At 39.0% G+C, this 16,485-nt stretch overlaps 1 protein-coding gene across 2 annotated transcripts in view; it reads left to right on the forward strand.

The window, feature by feature from the left end:
• Positions 1-16,485, forward strand: part of ift80 (intraflagellar transport 80 homolog (Chlamydomonas)) — a 288,715-nt gene that overhangs the window by 1,104 nt on the left and 271,126 nt on the right. The window lies entirely within an intron of this gene.

A 16,485-nucleotide genomic window follows, 5' to 3' on the forward strand; every position in this document is an offset into this window, starting at 1 on the left:
GAGATTAGTTCTAACTTGTGTATTTTAAAAATTGTAGCTAATATGTGTTATTTTATTAGGAGACTGTGAGCTGATTGTTATTACCTTAGTAATAGCATAGATAAAACAGCACAATTAACTAATACATGTTCTAATCCTATCAAATGGATTTATTGTTGATGTCTGCATATTGTATAAAATATCGAGTAGGTAACTGAACCTTGTTCAGAAAGATCATAGTACTGAGACATTAAATCTATTGCTTCCGGACGTGTTGGGTATTTCTATCAATCTTTGTTATATTAAATTTACATTGTGTACTTTAGTTTTTGGGATGTAGCCATAAGTGAATGGGTAACAAAAGCTGAAATATGAAATTTATCCTGAAGTCTTATTCATCTCTTATTGAGACTGTACCTGAAGAACTGAATTCTCTTTGGACACCCTACTTTGGAGGGAATGTAGATGATATTCTCCAGAATAATACTGACACCATAGTACTTAAATAATGTGAGCAAGTGGCATTGACAAGCTATGTGTTACCTTCTGTCTAGAAAATTAGGGAATGATCTATTTAAGATGTGTGAGTTTATTAATTGATTTGACAGGGTAGATATAAAAATTTTTTGGGGATTAAGTTCAGTAGTCAAACTTTAAGATGAGAATATTCTGGAACAAAAATGTGAAGCATTTTATCAGACTTGTTTGCACATCTTGGACCCACAGAAATATTGTTACTGGCTTTACTTGAAAATTTCATACTTGAATTGATTGAAATTTTGTGTATTGGTATATTTACACATGTAGAAGTAAGGCAGGGTAAACCTGGAAGAATTTAGATGTAAAGGATGCAAAGCCCCTTTTTTTTTTGATAGTAGGACCAGACAATATTTTCAAATCCATTGACACCCCTGCCCCCTCCCCACAGTAAGCAGTATACAATTGCATATATTCTTTAATTTTGTACTGGAGTGCAAACTAAAATGGAAGTTAATGTATCAAATTGATTTAATGGAACTTGTTTCTTTGGAATTTGATTTGTTTTGTGTGTTGATCTGAGACTATACTTTTCAGCAATAGTTACTTTAGCCTGTCTTCAAAGATAATAAGAGTATGCATTCACACACAGAACTCAGAGGTGCAGATCGAAATGCAAGTTTCAATGATTCAGTGGTCCTGTTGTTATTACTATAATGAAAGGCTTAGAATTATGGAGTCAGTTTCTGTGTGTGAATGGTTGGTAACCAGATCTATTCAAGGTATTGACTGACAATACTAAATCTGTATCGGTGCTGTAGGCATACGTGGCAAAACAAGCCTGAAATATTTCTTAAAAACTTTACTTATCCAATATACAACACAAAATAAAAGGTTTATTTATACCTGGAATCTTCTACTGCATTTTTGTAGCACATATTTATGTTGGAAGTTAGAGGTTAGGTCCATTCACCCATAAACGTGTTACACTGTAGTTGTGAGTTATTCATCATTTCTGTACATCAGTAATAAAATACTGAAGTACTGACTTTGACTCTAGGTGTCCCAATTGGCCAGCTTCCATGCAGAAACAGTATTGTTGGATTTGGAATGAGTGATAACCACTTGAAGAATCTTGAGTTAATAAAGAAAAGCCAATATTGATGAAGATAAGTTCCATTTGACCAATCTCTTTAAAATTTTTGATATGATCACAGAGAAAGTTCGGTAAAGGAATGCAGTAGATGTGTTTGACAGGGTTCCACGTTATATCCTAAATGCTTATGGAATAAAAGACTTCCTAGCAGTATTATTAACTTAAATTGAAAATACAGCTTGAAAGGTTGTTTTCCAGATTGGAGGAGAGACGAACGTTCCCTTTCAAAGCCAATTTTTTATTTCTGAAATACACTAAAGACTTGTGTGTTGGTATGGACCATAAAATATAAAAAATGAAAATGGCATGAAAGTAATTGGAGAGGAGTATAATGAAGTAAGACACTGTCACAAAATGGGCAAGTGCAAAGAAGTATCAGACGATTTCACTAATTTGCATGGTTTTTTAAAGGTATGTAAGAAGTGTTTCTATGTGAGCATTAATCTTGTAAGATGATTGGGTTTTCTCCTTGAAGTGAAAAAAGACTGAGGTGATGTCCCATGTGTGAATGTTGGCTGACGAAGGAACTTTATGTGATGGGTGCAAAATGCAATGAGAATGTGAGGAAGAACACTTGAAATACAAGTTGAGTGTAATGCCTTGTACCCAAGTATGGTAAAGTATGGTACACTGAAAAACTTGTTTGCAGCAGCATCATGTATGTACAGCAAACACACAGAATATAACATACCATAGAGTGGAAAAAGATTCTTTTTCTGTTTTTTTTCCTCTTCTAAAGGCCAAGTTGATGGTAGTGCAAGAGATGGTCCATCAGGCTCCAATTCTGAGGTAGTGTTACTGTATGTTCAAGAACCTGATATTTATGAGAAAAATGGCTGATCCTGAACCTGGCAGTGGGGGACTTTAACCTTCTATACCTTCATTTCACAGGAGCAGCTAGAACAGTACATGACCTGGATGGAATCCTTGATGATGGATGCTGTCTGCTTGAAGCACTGAGTCTTCTAGACGATGTCAGTGCTGGGGAGGGTTGTGTCCTTGATAGACTGGGCTGTGTCCTCAGCCCTCTGCTGTTCCTTGTGTTCCTCTGCATTGGAATTGACATACTAGGTCACGATGCTTTCAACAGTACATCTTTAGAAGTCAAGAGTACTTGGTGACATGCTGTATCGCCTTATGTATTCAAGAAAGTAGAGGTGGTAGTATGTCTTTTCCATGATTTCAACACTGTTGGGCCCAGTTCAGATAATCTGATATGTGAACACCTAGGAATTTGAAGCTGCATACTGTCTCCAAATCTGACCCACCAACAAAAACTGGTGTATTGTCTCCTCCTGAAGTCAGCAAATAATTCCTTAGTTTTGTTGACGTTAAGCGCAAGATTATTATTGTAGCACCACTTAACCAAATGCCCTAACTTAATTGTGTATACTGATTTATCACCACCCATGATTCATCCACCAGCAGTGCTACAGTTGGTGAGTTAATAGAGAGCATTAGAGCCCAGCCATACAGTCTGAGGGCAAAGAGAATAAAGCAGTGGGCTAACCACACAACTCTGAGGTGCACCTATGTTAATGAGTGAAGAGGAGATGTTGTTGCTGTCTGTTGATTGAGATCCGCTGAAGAGGAAGTCAAGGATCCAGTTGCAGAGTATGGTAGTGAGGGACAGAGATCCAGATTTTGGAACTTAGTGATAAGTTTGAAGGAGATGATGGTTTGAATGTCAAACTGTAGTTGAACAGCAGATGAACGTCTGCATTACTGTTGTGCAGATGATCTAGATTGGGTGGAGGGTGAATAAAATAGCAGTTGCTGTTGGCTTGTTGTGGCAATGGGCAAACTGAAGGAGATCCACGTCACTTCTGAAGCTAACTTGAAGCATTTCATTACGGTGGATGTTAGTGTGTTGAATTGTAGTTATTGAAGCAGACCAACATTCTGTTCTTTGACATCTATGGGTACCCTTTTTAAGCAGGTGGGAAACTCAGACTGCAGAAACGAGTTCTTGGATACTTCTAGTTGATCTGCTCAAATCTTGGGTAGCTATGATGTCAGGCCAGATGGTTTTTGTGGGTTCACCATTTTGAAGGATGTCTTGATGTTGGCTTTGGGACTGGGATCACATGTCATTGGAGCTGTGGGAGCTTGTGTAGGAATGTCATATTCTTCTTTCAAATCATGTATAAAAAGCATCAAGCTCATCTGGATATGTTGTTACCATATCCTAACTGTTTTCATTTTGTAGAACGTGATAATGTGTAAGCCCTGCCTGAACTGTTAAATGTCCAACTGTGACTCCAGTCTGAAAATGCACAGAATGGATATTGGAATATGGAAATAGGATTGTTCTGATTGGAGTCCTTGTGGTCTCAACAGACCAAGACCCCATATCTTGCGCTATAACAATTCTATGACTCTTTTGTGCTTAAACAAATAAAAGCGATTTTTCAGGTCTAACTTGTCTCAGCCCTTCAAATGTCCTTTGCAAACCCAGACATCGCAAAACCTAACGGTTTTCTATTATTTGGTAATATTGTGATCTTGTCACGTAATTCACTTTAATCTTCCCTTTGTTTTCAAGATTAGCTTGCATCATTTCTAGAAATTCACATTAAACAAAAAGATCTACAGGTTCCAGGATTGACCATTTCAGCATTAGGAAAAGTTTAGAACAGATGAACATGCTTTTGAGAAAAAACAAAATATCATGTCTGATGATCTAAGAATTATTGCTTGCACTATAATTAACTAAACATTAATAACTGCTGAATTTTTCAAAAGTGCATAATTTTTCTATGAAATGACACTAATTTGGAACGTATTGTGGATGTGTAAAGTTCTTTATAATATGGGATTTTCTTTGAATGCCCAGAAATGTAACTGTATCATGGGATTTTAAAATATTTTAAAATCATTTTCCTCATTTGGAATAAGATCTAAGGAATAAGATTTTGCAGACGGCAATTTCTTTTATGAAGTAAAATAATGAAATGCTGGAAATCAGAAATGAGAAAAGACTAGAAATATGTGAGTTGGGCAGCATCTGTGGAGAGAGAAACAAACCGAAGAATCAGTGTTTTCGGGTCTGAAACTAGATTTGTGTACCTTTAATTGCTCTCCTCTTGCTTTCATTGTAACTTTCCCCAAGTTTGGATGAAGGATCATCATACAAAACATTAATTCTGCAGTTTGTCTTGAATATTTTTTTTGGCATGTGCCTGCGTGTGTCCATGATGTTTTTTTACAAGGCGCGGAGCGAGAGAGAGAGAGACTGTGTGGTGCGCCACTCCTCACGCAGACATTTTCGCAGTATTTTCCCTTTGTTTTATGAGGTCGAGTTGCAATCTCGTCACTCGACCTGGCACAGATGGAAAGCGTACTCGGGGGCGGACCCGACTAGTTTTGAACCCGGGAACCTCCGCTCCCGGGTCTGGCGCCGATGTCGTTACGCCACCAGCCGGCCCTGTCTTGAATATTTCAAGTGTTTTTGATTTTATTTCCATCTTTTAAGGACTGTAGTTCACAAATTCAATGAGAAGTTTTTTTTGGACTATCACGGTGTGGAGGCAAAAGTGTAAAACAGTACTGCCCATCAAAGAGCCTGAAGATACACACTCAGCATTTTAGGGACAACTTCTCAGCAATCAGATTTATGAATGGACGATGAACCAACCCATGACCATACCTCATTATTTTTGTCTTTTCTTTGCACTAATTTAAATTAATGTGGATTCTGGTTTGGCCCAATAAAGCGGCTGCCCCAATTAGCTGAAGTTTCATGGAAATAGTTGAAAAGGTATTTAACAAAAGAATCAGAATCCCAATTAGGTTTATTTTCACTGGCATGTATCATGGAATTTGTTAACTTAGCAGCAGCAGTTCAATGCAATACATAATATAGAAGAAGAGAAAAAATAAGAAGTAAATCAATTACGGTATATGTATATTGAATAGATTAAAAATCGTGCAAAAAACAAATAATATAAAAAAAAGTGAGGTAGCTTTCAAGGGTTCAATGTCCATTTAGGAATTGGATAGCAGAGGGGAAGAAGCTGTTCCTGAATCTCTGAGTGTGTGCCTTCAGGCTTCTGTACCTCTTACCTGATGGTAACAATGAGGAAAGGGCATGCCTTGGGTTCTGGGGGGTCCTTAATAATGGACACTATTTTTCTGAGACACCGCTCCTTGAAGATCTCCTGGGTATTTTGTAGGCTAGTACCCAAGATGGAGCCGACTAAGTTTACAACCCTCTGCAGCTTCTTTCGATCCTGTGCAGTAGTTTAACCCCCCCCCCCATACCAGACAGTGATGTAGCCTGTCAGAATGCTCTCCACAGTACATTTATAGAAGTTTTTGAGTGTATTTGTTGATATGCCAAATCTCTTCAAACTCCTAATGAAGTATAGTCACTGTCTTGCCTCGTGTATATCTGCTTCGATATGTTGGGACCAGGTTAGGTCCTCAGAGATCTTGACACTCAGGACAAACAAATTGAGTAATGAATTATGTATTTAAATTAAATGCAGAACAAATTAGGACACTACCAATACTACTACAGTACTATAAAACTCTGTTACTTCCTAATAGTGTGTTCTGACATGTATGGGGTGCCTAGCGGGTTGCACATCTGGTAAAAGGGTTTGTCATGTCCATTCTCGGGCATCTCACGTACCTTTGGCCCGCATTGGACACTGAGCTCTCACCCGTGGCTCCAGATAGCTGTATGCAACAGTGGTCACAATCTGGTACACTGCATTGACAGGCAGACTAAAGCAGGTGAGGTGGCAAGCGGGCCTCTTACTCTGGTGAAATAGGGACATGTCAGTCCTAGCGTGTGAAGTCTGCTCTGGCGGACTTGGTAGGTGAGATCAAATGGCCAAGAAAGCGGTTTTACAACACTTTGTGAAGAAGGTATGATGAGTCACAGAAGAAGTCATGGTTATTCACTGCAACTAAGGAAGACCCAATTTGTGACAACTACTTGTACCACTGGATCCGAACTTACAAGGTCGGGAGAGTGGAACTGTCCCAGTGCAGTGGCTTTTCCATTTTCAAGACACTCCCGCACAGGTTTTACTGTCATCTTCAGATATGACGGACAACTATCATGCTGTCATGTTCTTTTGATTGACTGTAGATGAACAAACTTAGTGCCGATAATAGTCTATCTTCTTACAACGCTTTTGACAATTGCATCCTCCAAATCTTCATTTTCTTTGTAACATTAAAGATAATTATCGATACCTTCAAATTCTTCACAGTTCTTAACTTCCTGCGTTTCCAAGCCTGAATGTGCAAAACAATTCTATATGGTCTTACTGCTTATTTCTCATCAACTATCAATGACCTAAGTCACAGCTTTTTGAACAGAAGCACATGCAAATGACGCTATTTAAAAATAGATTGCTCTAAGCACGGTGTAGTGTTTAATGGCCACAAGTTCATACGACTGAAACTAGTTAGAAACTGTTCAACAGTTTCCTGTCCCAATGAAGTGGCATAGTGTCCCAAATAAAGGGAATCCTGGCAATTCTCTCAATTAGTTTTTGTTTATTAAGAGTTATTTCAAATGAGTGGCTGCCCTGATTAGCTGATGGACCAATTAACCAGAATCCATTGTATGTGTGTGTATGTATATATTTGTATTTATTGTAATTTATAATATTTTTATGTATTAGCCTGTATTGCAACTGCAAAACAACAAATTTTATGATGTACAGGAGAAAATCTGCAGATGCTGAAAATCCAAGCAACACACAGAAAATGCTGGAGGAATTCAGCAGGCCAGGCAGCATCTATGGAAAAAAGAGTACTGTTGACGTTTAAGGCCAAGAAACTTCTTTCCATAGATGTTGCCTGGCCTGCTAAATTTCATTATGTGCCAGTGATAATACATTTGATTCTGATTATGAGATAACAACTCCAGGCCATTTTGTACTTTGCAATTAGGTGCAGCACCACGATTTGTATCCCTTTTGCAGCTCAGATATTTGTGATTTTTCAAAATGTTCCAGTACAGTACATTAACTGTAACACATGTTAAACTGACTGTAAACTGTGTACATTATCAATTTAGTAGCAATTATTCTAAAGTAGTTACAGAAGAATTTGATTTCTACTTGTTTCCTTTCTCTTTCCAACAAAGTGAAAATATTAAGAGGCAACTAAAACTTAAAAATTACAAGTGGATAAATCAAGTGTAGGCTGGACATTTGCATTTCTGATGTTATATAAAGAATAGACTGGATTTTAGCTATTTGCTTTTGATATAATTTTTTCTTTGAATACAAGGTAAATTCACTGGCATTTTAACCAGAACTCTTTCAGGTGTATAGTTTTCAGTGATACCATGTGCCAAAAATTAGCAGTTTCATTTCCATGCTATTATTCAAAATCTGAAAGAAGTCCTCAATATGTGGTGTAATTCTAACTGGAGCAATCTCTGATTCTCACTGAATTTGAATTTGGATTACTATTTGTGGCAAAGCTCAGTAGATTCATTTAATATCACAGAAATGTATTGAATATACATACTGAAATTCTTTTTCTTCTCAGACATCAATGAAAGCAGAAGAATTGCCCAAAGAATGAGTGAGTTAAAACAGTGGTCCCCAACCTGTAGTCCACAGACCGATACATTGCTGCGAAGCTCGCAGGGGTGCAGCGGTGGCCAGGACGCACCCAGCATATCTTTAACAAAAAACCAAAATAAACAAGCTAATTAATTAGGTGCTGCCTGGCACGTAAATGTCGGCCCAGATCAGAGGCAATTGCTGATTGCGTCGCCTCTGATCTGGTCAAGGAACACTGAAGATGTATACAAGAAGGGTCAGAGCCGTCTTTATTTCCTGAGGAGACTGAGGTCCTTTAACATCTGCCGGATGATGCTGAGGATGTTCTATGAGTCTGTGGTGGCCAGTGCGATCATGTTTGCTGTTGTGTGCTGGGGCAGCAGGCTGAGGGTAGCAGACACCAGAATCAACAAACTCATTCGTAAGGCCAGTGATGTTGTGGGGATGGAACTGGACTCTCTGACGGTGGTGTCTGAAAAGAGGATGCTGTCCAAGTTGCATGCCATCTTGGACAATGTCTCCCATCCACTACATAATGTATTGTTTGGGCACAGGAGTACATTCAGCCAGAGACTCATTCCACCGTGATGCAACATAGAGCGTCATAGGAAGTCATTCCTGCCTGTGGCCATCAAACTTTACAACTCCTCCCTTGGAGAGTCAGACACCCTGAGCCAATAGGTTGGTCCTGGACTTACTTCCTGGCATAATTTACATATTACTATTTAATTATTTATGGTTTTATTACTATTTAATTACTTATGGTGCAACTGTAACGAAAACCAATTTCCCCTGGGATCAATAAAGTATGACTATGACTATGACACTTACGTGCTTGTTTAAACAATTAGCTTGTTTATTTCGGCTTTTTTCTTAAAGATGTGCTGGTGCGTTCTGGCCACTGCTGCACAGCTGCATTCTTCGCGGCAATGTATTGGTCCGCGGCCTGGAGGTTGGGGACAACTGAGTTAAAATGTTAGAACCCCAAAGCCCCCTCCCATGCACAAGCAGCAGCAAAGCAATGACCCACCCCCACCCCTCCCCACTTTCACAAAAGAACATCAGCACCATCTGACCACCAAGCAAGCAATAGCATAGCTCCCAATAGTCCACGATGTACAGTACAACAAAAACTAATCGTTCACCCGACAATTCAACATGCCATTGGCTCTCTTTTATCCCTAATAAAGGGAAAAAGAGGTGTTCCCTTTCACAGCGAGAAGGGAAACATAATGAAACAAGTATCCCAAAAGTTGTATCCCAGAATGATGAAGATTAATTTATTTTTAGCTGATGTTTCTAAGGCAACAATGGGTGAAGACAGAATGTTTTTTATTTAAAGAGGTGTATAAGATGATGAGAGGCATTGATCTCTCAGCAATGGATGGTTAGAGGCTTCTTCCCAGGGCTGAAATGTCTAGCATGAGAGGGCACAGTTTTAAGGTGCTTGGAAGTAGGTGCAGAGGACATGTCAGGGGTAAGTTTTTTTTTATGCAGAGAGTGGTGAGTCCGTGGAATGGGCTGCTGGCAACGGTGGTGGAGGCAGATATGATAGGGTCTTTTAAGAGACTCCTGGATAGGTACATGGAGCTTAGACAAATATAGGGCTATGGGTAACCCTGGTAATTTCTAAGTTAAGGACACGTTTGGCACAGCTTTGTGGGCCGAAGGGCCTGCATTGTGCTGAAGGTTTTCTATGTTTCTATGTTTATTGTATTGAATAACATGGAAAGTGATGAGTCCAAATAAAATTACAGCAGGAGCTATATTTTCTTTTCTCAATTTTCCCACTTTTTTTCTCTAGTACTTCAGCTGATTCTATCTCTCTTTGTTAATCTTTCCAGAGTGTCATCACATTTTATATACTTTTTTTTGAAGACAATAATCTAATGCTGGGCTTCTGTTGCCACTTTTCATTTGGCAGTTGATGAATGTCAACACATACTTAGCACCTTGCCTGCCAGTGGGAAGTGGTTAACCTTTGTTTAGTGCACTTGAACTGTTGAGCAATGTTAAAGTAGCTAACTTTGATACACCAAATAAATCTAGTTAAGAAATATGATATATAAAAATAAACAAAATACTGTCAATGTGTGGCTTTTCTAGTTTTATTTTCAATTACATTAAAAAGTGAAGGATAAATAATTAGACAATATCATGGTTTAAAAGCAAAACAAAATCCTACTTGTTAATTAAGCACATTTTTCAGATGAAAAAATATCCATGGTAAAGAGAGCCAAAATATAATTCTCAGTTAAAATAGTATTTGAAAAATTCATCAAGAGGCTATTCAAAGGTGAATTTTAAGGAAGCAGCCGATGGAGAGTGGTTTCAAAGAGATAATCTTGGACACTGAGACCAAAGTATGGTTGCTGATTATGGGAAGAGAATAATTGACTAAATACTGGTGTCATTCTGATCAAGTCTGATACTTGGATTTTGGAGGTTTTGGATGCAATTTATACAAGGTTTAAATATGCTGATCAGTGTTTCAAATTTTACCTCTTGGTGAATTAGTGTGAGATGGGATATGAAAGTACATGAGGATGAGGTGATCAGGAGGCATGCTTAATTTTTGAAATACTAATGATTACAAGAGTTAAACAATGTATATAAAGTTGTTCAGTTTTCCAATCAAGAGACTAGAAAACAATACAATGGTTTTTGTTTGAATACAGAAAGAAATGTGCATTGCATGACTCATTGGGGTAAACCACAGGTTCAGAAAGGTAGTAACAATAATGCTACTTTGAAAATAGACTAAAAGTTAACAAAGAAAAACTGAAAGCCAATCTTGATTGAGGGATCATTTTCATCTATGCCAAAGGTTTTTTTTTAAAATATAAAGCATTTTCTTCACATTTGTTGGGAAAGGTAATGATATATTACATGCCGCTAGTCTCACTTAAAATGATGGTGGTCTTAACCAAAGCTGCTTGTATCTTATTAGTGTTCTTACATTACTTTTAGATAGGATGTTCCAGTGTTTTAAGAGTGACAGTAGTCAAAGGCCAATTTTCATTGAAGTCAGAGTGGTATATGACTTTGAGAGGATCTTTAAAGGTTATTCTATGCACTTTTTATGTGATGTATGCAATGAGTTTGGGGAGAGGTTGAGAATTCTTGGTGGATAGGATAAAATGGCGCTATGATATATTAATGGTATTGGGTGTGAATGTTCAGCTTAGTGAATGAGAACCTGATTAAAAGAGACTGATTTGGCTGATTTAAATATTAATTTTCTTGTGTTCCAACATAATGTGGATTGATAGCGGATCTTTGACTGACACTCAAATCATTTTGTGAGGCAAGGGGCAAGGTACTTGCTGTAAAAATGATTTCCAGGCTTGAGCTATTATAGTAGTGCTTTATGTATTTGGGAACTTTCTTGTCAGTGGTGACTTTCAGAATTTTGATAGTGGACGACTTGGAGGCAATGGCACGACTAAATGTCAAGGGCAGTTATTAGATTATTGACTTGCAAGTTGTCACTTAACATTTTTGTGGGATGTTGTTGGTCTTGCTAAATGAGAGGTGTAATTGCTTTGATATATTTTAGGAGAATGCAATGCTGAAAAAATCTAGTAAGTTAGGCAGCATCTGTACAGAGTCAAGAAAATATGTTGATCACCTTTCATCAGAATTAATTAATAATTAAAATATCATCTGACGGAAAAGCTTACATTATTTCCTCTCAGAATCACTTTATTCCTAGTATGTGAAACATACCAGAAATGATTGTGGTTCAGTGCCAAGCATAAAACACAGGACAATACCATAACAGACAACACTGTAACAACTAAGAAAATCTGCAGATGTTGGAAATCCATCCAGCGCACATAATGCTGGAGGAACTCAGCAGGCCAGGCAGCACCTATGGGAAAAAAGTACAGTCAATGTTTCAGTTCTGCTGAAGGGGCTTGGCCCGAAACATTGACTGTACTTTTATTTCCATTGTCCTGGTGGTGATAGACTTATAGCATCTCCCTGATGGTATTTTGATCAATAGGTGACTGCTAGGGTGGGTGGAATCGACGGTGATTTTTTACTTTAGGTCTTCACTCTGGTGATGAATAGGTTTTGTAATGTTGGTAACTGAGAGTCAATGACCTTCTCTGCTGATTGGACCACTCGCTATAGCCTGGACTTGGAGAGGGAGGAGGTGGCTGAAAACCAAATGGTGATAGAGGTGGTCATAACACTCTCAACGATGGCTGATTTAAAAATTCTTCAGAATATGCCTTGAGATGTTTTTTTATTTCAGAATATACTTTATTCAAAAATAAATATATACAATAAATCATTCAATAACTTTTCATCCTTTACATACCTTTCCATTATAGTCAGTACATATCCGTATTTATAGCCATCCACTTGGCACTCCAGTAGTTCAGCTTACCATATCATTGTTGAGGGGTATACTCCCTGCCCCCTGACCCCTCCCACCCCCACAGGTGGAGAAACCTATACTGTGGTCCTTCCCCACCGGGCCCTTGCGGTGGCTGCACCGAGTTTCAGTGCGTCCCTCAGCACGTACTGCTGCAACCGAGAATGTGCCAGTCGGCAGCATTCTCCCATGGACATCTCCATGTGCTGCCAGATCATTAAGTTTCGGGCCAACCAAAGAGCGTCTTTCACCAAGTTGATGATCTGCCAGCAGCACCGGACTGCCAGTTCGCAAAGAGGGTGTGGAGGAGGATGGACGGGCTAGTGTCACGTTTTTTACGCCTTGAGATGTTAAGTTTCTTAAGGTGGTGTAGGAAGACCAATCTCTACTAGGTTTTCTCAGTAATGAACGTAACATGCTTGTCCCTCTTCAATATATTAGTAATGGTAGTCCCAGGAATTTGAATGACTTGACCGCAGACACAGCATGGCCGTTAATTTCCAGGGGTGGGGGGGTAGGTAGGGGGATGTTGGTAGAGGTCAAATACTCATTTCTACTATCTTGATAGCATTAAGCTCCAAGTTATTACAAGCACACCATGCTGCTAGACAGTCTACCTCTCTTTGATAGCAGGTCACATCGCTACGAGAGATGAGAGCAATTACAGTCGTGTCAGCTGCGAACTTTAGGATTTTAATGGATTTGTTTGTGTAGGTACAGTTATTTCCCTCAAGTGAGAGCAGGAGGGGTGGAAGAACACAGTCCTGAGGACAGCCTGTGCTTATTGCCATAGGATTAGACATGTAGGAGCCCAGCCTAGCATACTACTTCCTTCCTGTCAGGAAGTTATAATGCACTGACAGATAATTTAGGGTACAGCTATTTGGGTTAGCTTACTGTAGAGCATCTCCAGAACAATAGATCTTTTCTTACTTGCTAAAGACCTGCAGTGTTAAGTTTTTATTTCTGATCTCCAGCACTTAGGGTGGCTTGCTCAAAATCTCTATTAGAGAAATTGCAAGTGCAGCTTCAATCATCTGTGAATAGCTCCACTTCTGACTTTAATGGAAGGGCTACTATTGATTAACTCTTTGAAAGTATCTAGAACCATCAGTTACATAAACTGTTGTTGTAAGCAAGCAGCATCCATCATCTGGGACCTACACCATCCAGGACATGCTCTCTTTTCACTGCTGTTCAAAGTTCAAAGTAAATAGATTATCAAAATATGCATACCTATACAATCTTGAGATTTGGCTCTTTATAGGCAGCCACAAAACAAGAAAGAAAGCCAGAAGAACCCAATTTAAAAAAAATGACCAACAAACACCCGATGCTCGGAGGAAACATAAAACATAAATTGTGCAAACAGTAAAAGCAAGCAACAGCATTCAGAATTTAACTGAGTCCATAGATATGAAGCAGTCCCACAGCCTCTGTCTCAGTTCATCTAATAGCAGAGCAAAATGTCGTGGAGCTCACAGTCTGGAGTTGGCCCACAGCCTCCACCTTAGTGCAGTGAAGAACGGAATAAACATTTGCCCTGCTCTGAGCAGAACTGGCCTGACCATTTGCCTCCTATCCCAACACCCTGTCTTTTCAATCCATTTGGTCAAGGCATTTAAATTGTCCAAACGTTGGGTCATTCCTCGTTTTAAAACTTTGCATCAATACCTCTGGGCTTGGACCCCACTGCCATGTTCTAGTCCATACCCGACCTTTCCTAATCAGCCAGGTGCTTAGATTGATCAAACCTCATTCTCCATTTAGGCTCCAAAATTCCTCCACTTTGCATGTCCCAAATCCATCTTTAGCTCGCTTCGACTTTGCATCAGACCAGCACACCTTGACCATCAAGTTAGCGGCGTCTCCTTCACTCAACTCTTCATTGTTTGCAGTGATCATTTACTGTAATTTTTTTTATGGAAAGTGTGTAATTAATTAAGTATTTTGTTGTATTTGTTGCTTTGAGAACTTGCAGTAAGTTGTTGCTCATCTTCAATAACACCATCTTAAACAAGAACGTCATACTGCCATAAGAAAGAAAGTACAGACGCTTCAGGACTTGAGCCAACAGGTTCAGAAACACTTATTTCCTCTCAATCATCAGGCTCTTGAACCAGAGGGGGTGACTTCACTCAACTTCACTTGCCCTATCATTGAAATGTTCCCGGGACCTATAAACTCACTTTTAAGGACTCTTCATCTGATGTTCTCGATATTCATTGCTTATTCATTTACTATTCTTATTTTTTTTCTTTCTTTTTGTATTTGCACACTTATCTTTTGCACGCTGGTTTTCCACCCTATTGGTGTGGTCTGTCATTGATTCTATTATGATTAATGGATTTATTGAGTATGCCCGGAAGGGTTGTATATGGTAACATAGATGTACTTTGATAATAAATTTACTTTGAATTTTGAACTGCTTTGTTGAACTCCTAATGAGTAAGTTTGAATTGCCTTTAGTGCACTTTTGTGGCAGATGTGACTACTGTGACTGAAGAGATTTTCCCTTGATCTTATCTGACCTGTTAATTAAAGGTCTTCAGAATAGCATTTGGTCAAGTGTTCTCTGGATGGCTATTCAAGTCAAGTCACTTTTCACCTTGCCTTTGAAAAATTGGCACTTATTTTTGTTTGGACTATGGCAGTAGTTAGGGAGTTGTGTACTTGGTGAAACCAAGTCATTGATTTTGGAATTAATAATTCTGGTTAGTCCTAGTTTTTACAAAACCCACATCTCTCCGCTGCAGTTTGAAAATTTTGTGGTCATTCGTAATGCTAATGTTCAACTTAAACAATTTGCTCATGAAAACCCAGTAATATGTATAATGCTGGCATCTCGTTTCAAGTATATGTACTATCAACATTGGTTCAAGAGGTCATCAGCATTGCTGCCAGTGATATAATCAAGCATCAGATCTGAGAAGTATTTTCTGTGATGGAAAACTGGGCAATTCCATCTTTGAACTCCAAGCGAAGTCTAGTAATACTGAAAATTAAAAATTGCTGTTACTAAAAATCTGAAATAGAAACAGAAAATGATGGAACCACACACAAAATGCTGGAGGAACTCAGAAGGTCAGGTAACATTTGACATTTCAGGCCGAGACCCTTCTTTAGGACTTAAAAGGAAGGGGTAGACACAGAATAGTTAGGTGGGGGGTGGGGGAAGGACCTCAACAGTCATTCACAGCATAAGGCAGATATATCACATATAAGATAGCAGTAAACATACAGTCACAAAAAGTATATAATGTATGCCAAGTCCCTGAGGACATGGATGTTGTCAGGAAGAACAAGTCTGCAGAGAATGCAATCCAGCTTGTCTTCCACTGAGCAAACATTAGAGGGCAACACTGATGCCAGTATGGACGCCGTGCCATGCTGTCTCCAGCATTACTTCTCCTGTCAGTGCTGATGCCTTTCTGTAGCAGGCAGCAACATGGTCCGCACCAAGTCTAGCTCCTCCACTAATGAGCCCTGATCAGGTAGACCTGCAGTTCTTGAAGTTCTGAATGTCCAGCAGTGTCTTGAGATCATTTAAAAAAAAGATGTTTTTTAAAAAAAACAATTAACAGATTGGTTCTGTAGAGGCTGCTGCATCCGAGTGTGCCAGAAGAGATATTCAGGAGCAGAGGTAGCATCTGTGGAACGAGAAAACTAGTAATGTTTCAGATCCTCCTTTAGAATTGGGGAAATAGGGATTTAGAATTTTAAAAATATTTTGGGTTTATGGAGGTGGAGTGAGGAATGGAGAGAACAAAAGTATGTGGTGTGATTAGGCCAAGTCAAATCGGTTAATGGGGGCAGTTAGAAGATGATTTAGCTTTGGTCTGTGCTTACAAGGACAGACCCAACAAGTCATATTGTACTTACACGGGTGGTGGGAGGTGGGGAACTGCGCCATTATCACAAGCGGATGACCTGCAGCAGAAACTGCTAAT

Source organism: Mobula hypostoma, chromosome 4 (genome assembly GCF_963921235.1).
Source record: "Mobula hypostoma chromosome 4, sMobHyp1.1, whole genome shotgun sequence".
Taxonomy (NCBI): domain Eukaryota; kingdom Metazoa; phylum Chordata; class Chondrichthyes; order Myliobatiformes; family Myliobatidae; genus Mobula; species Mobula hypostoma.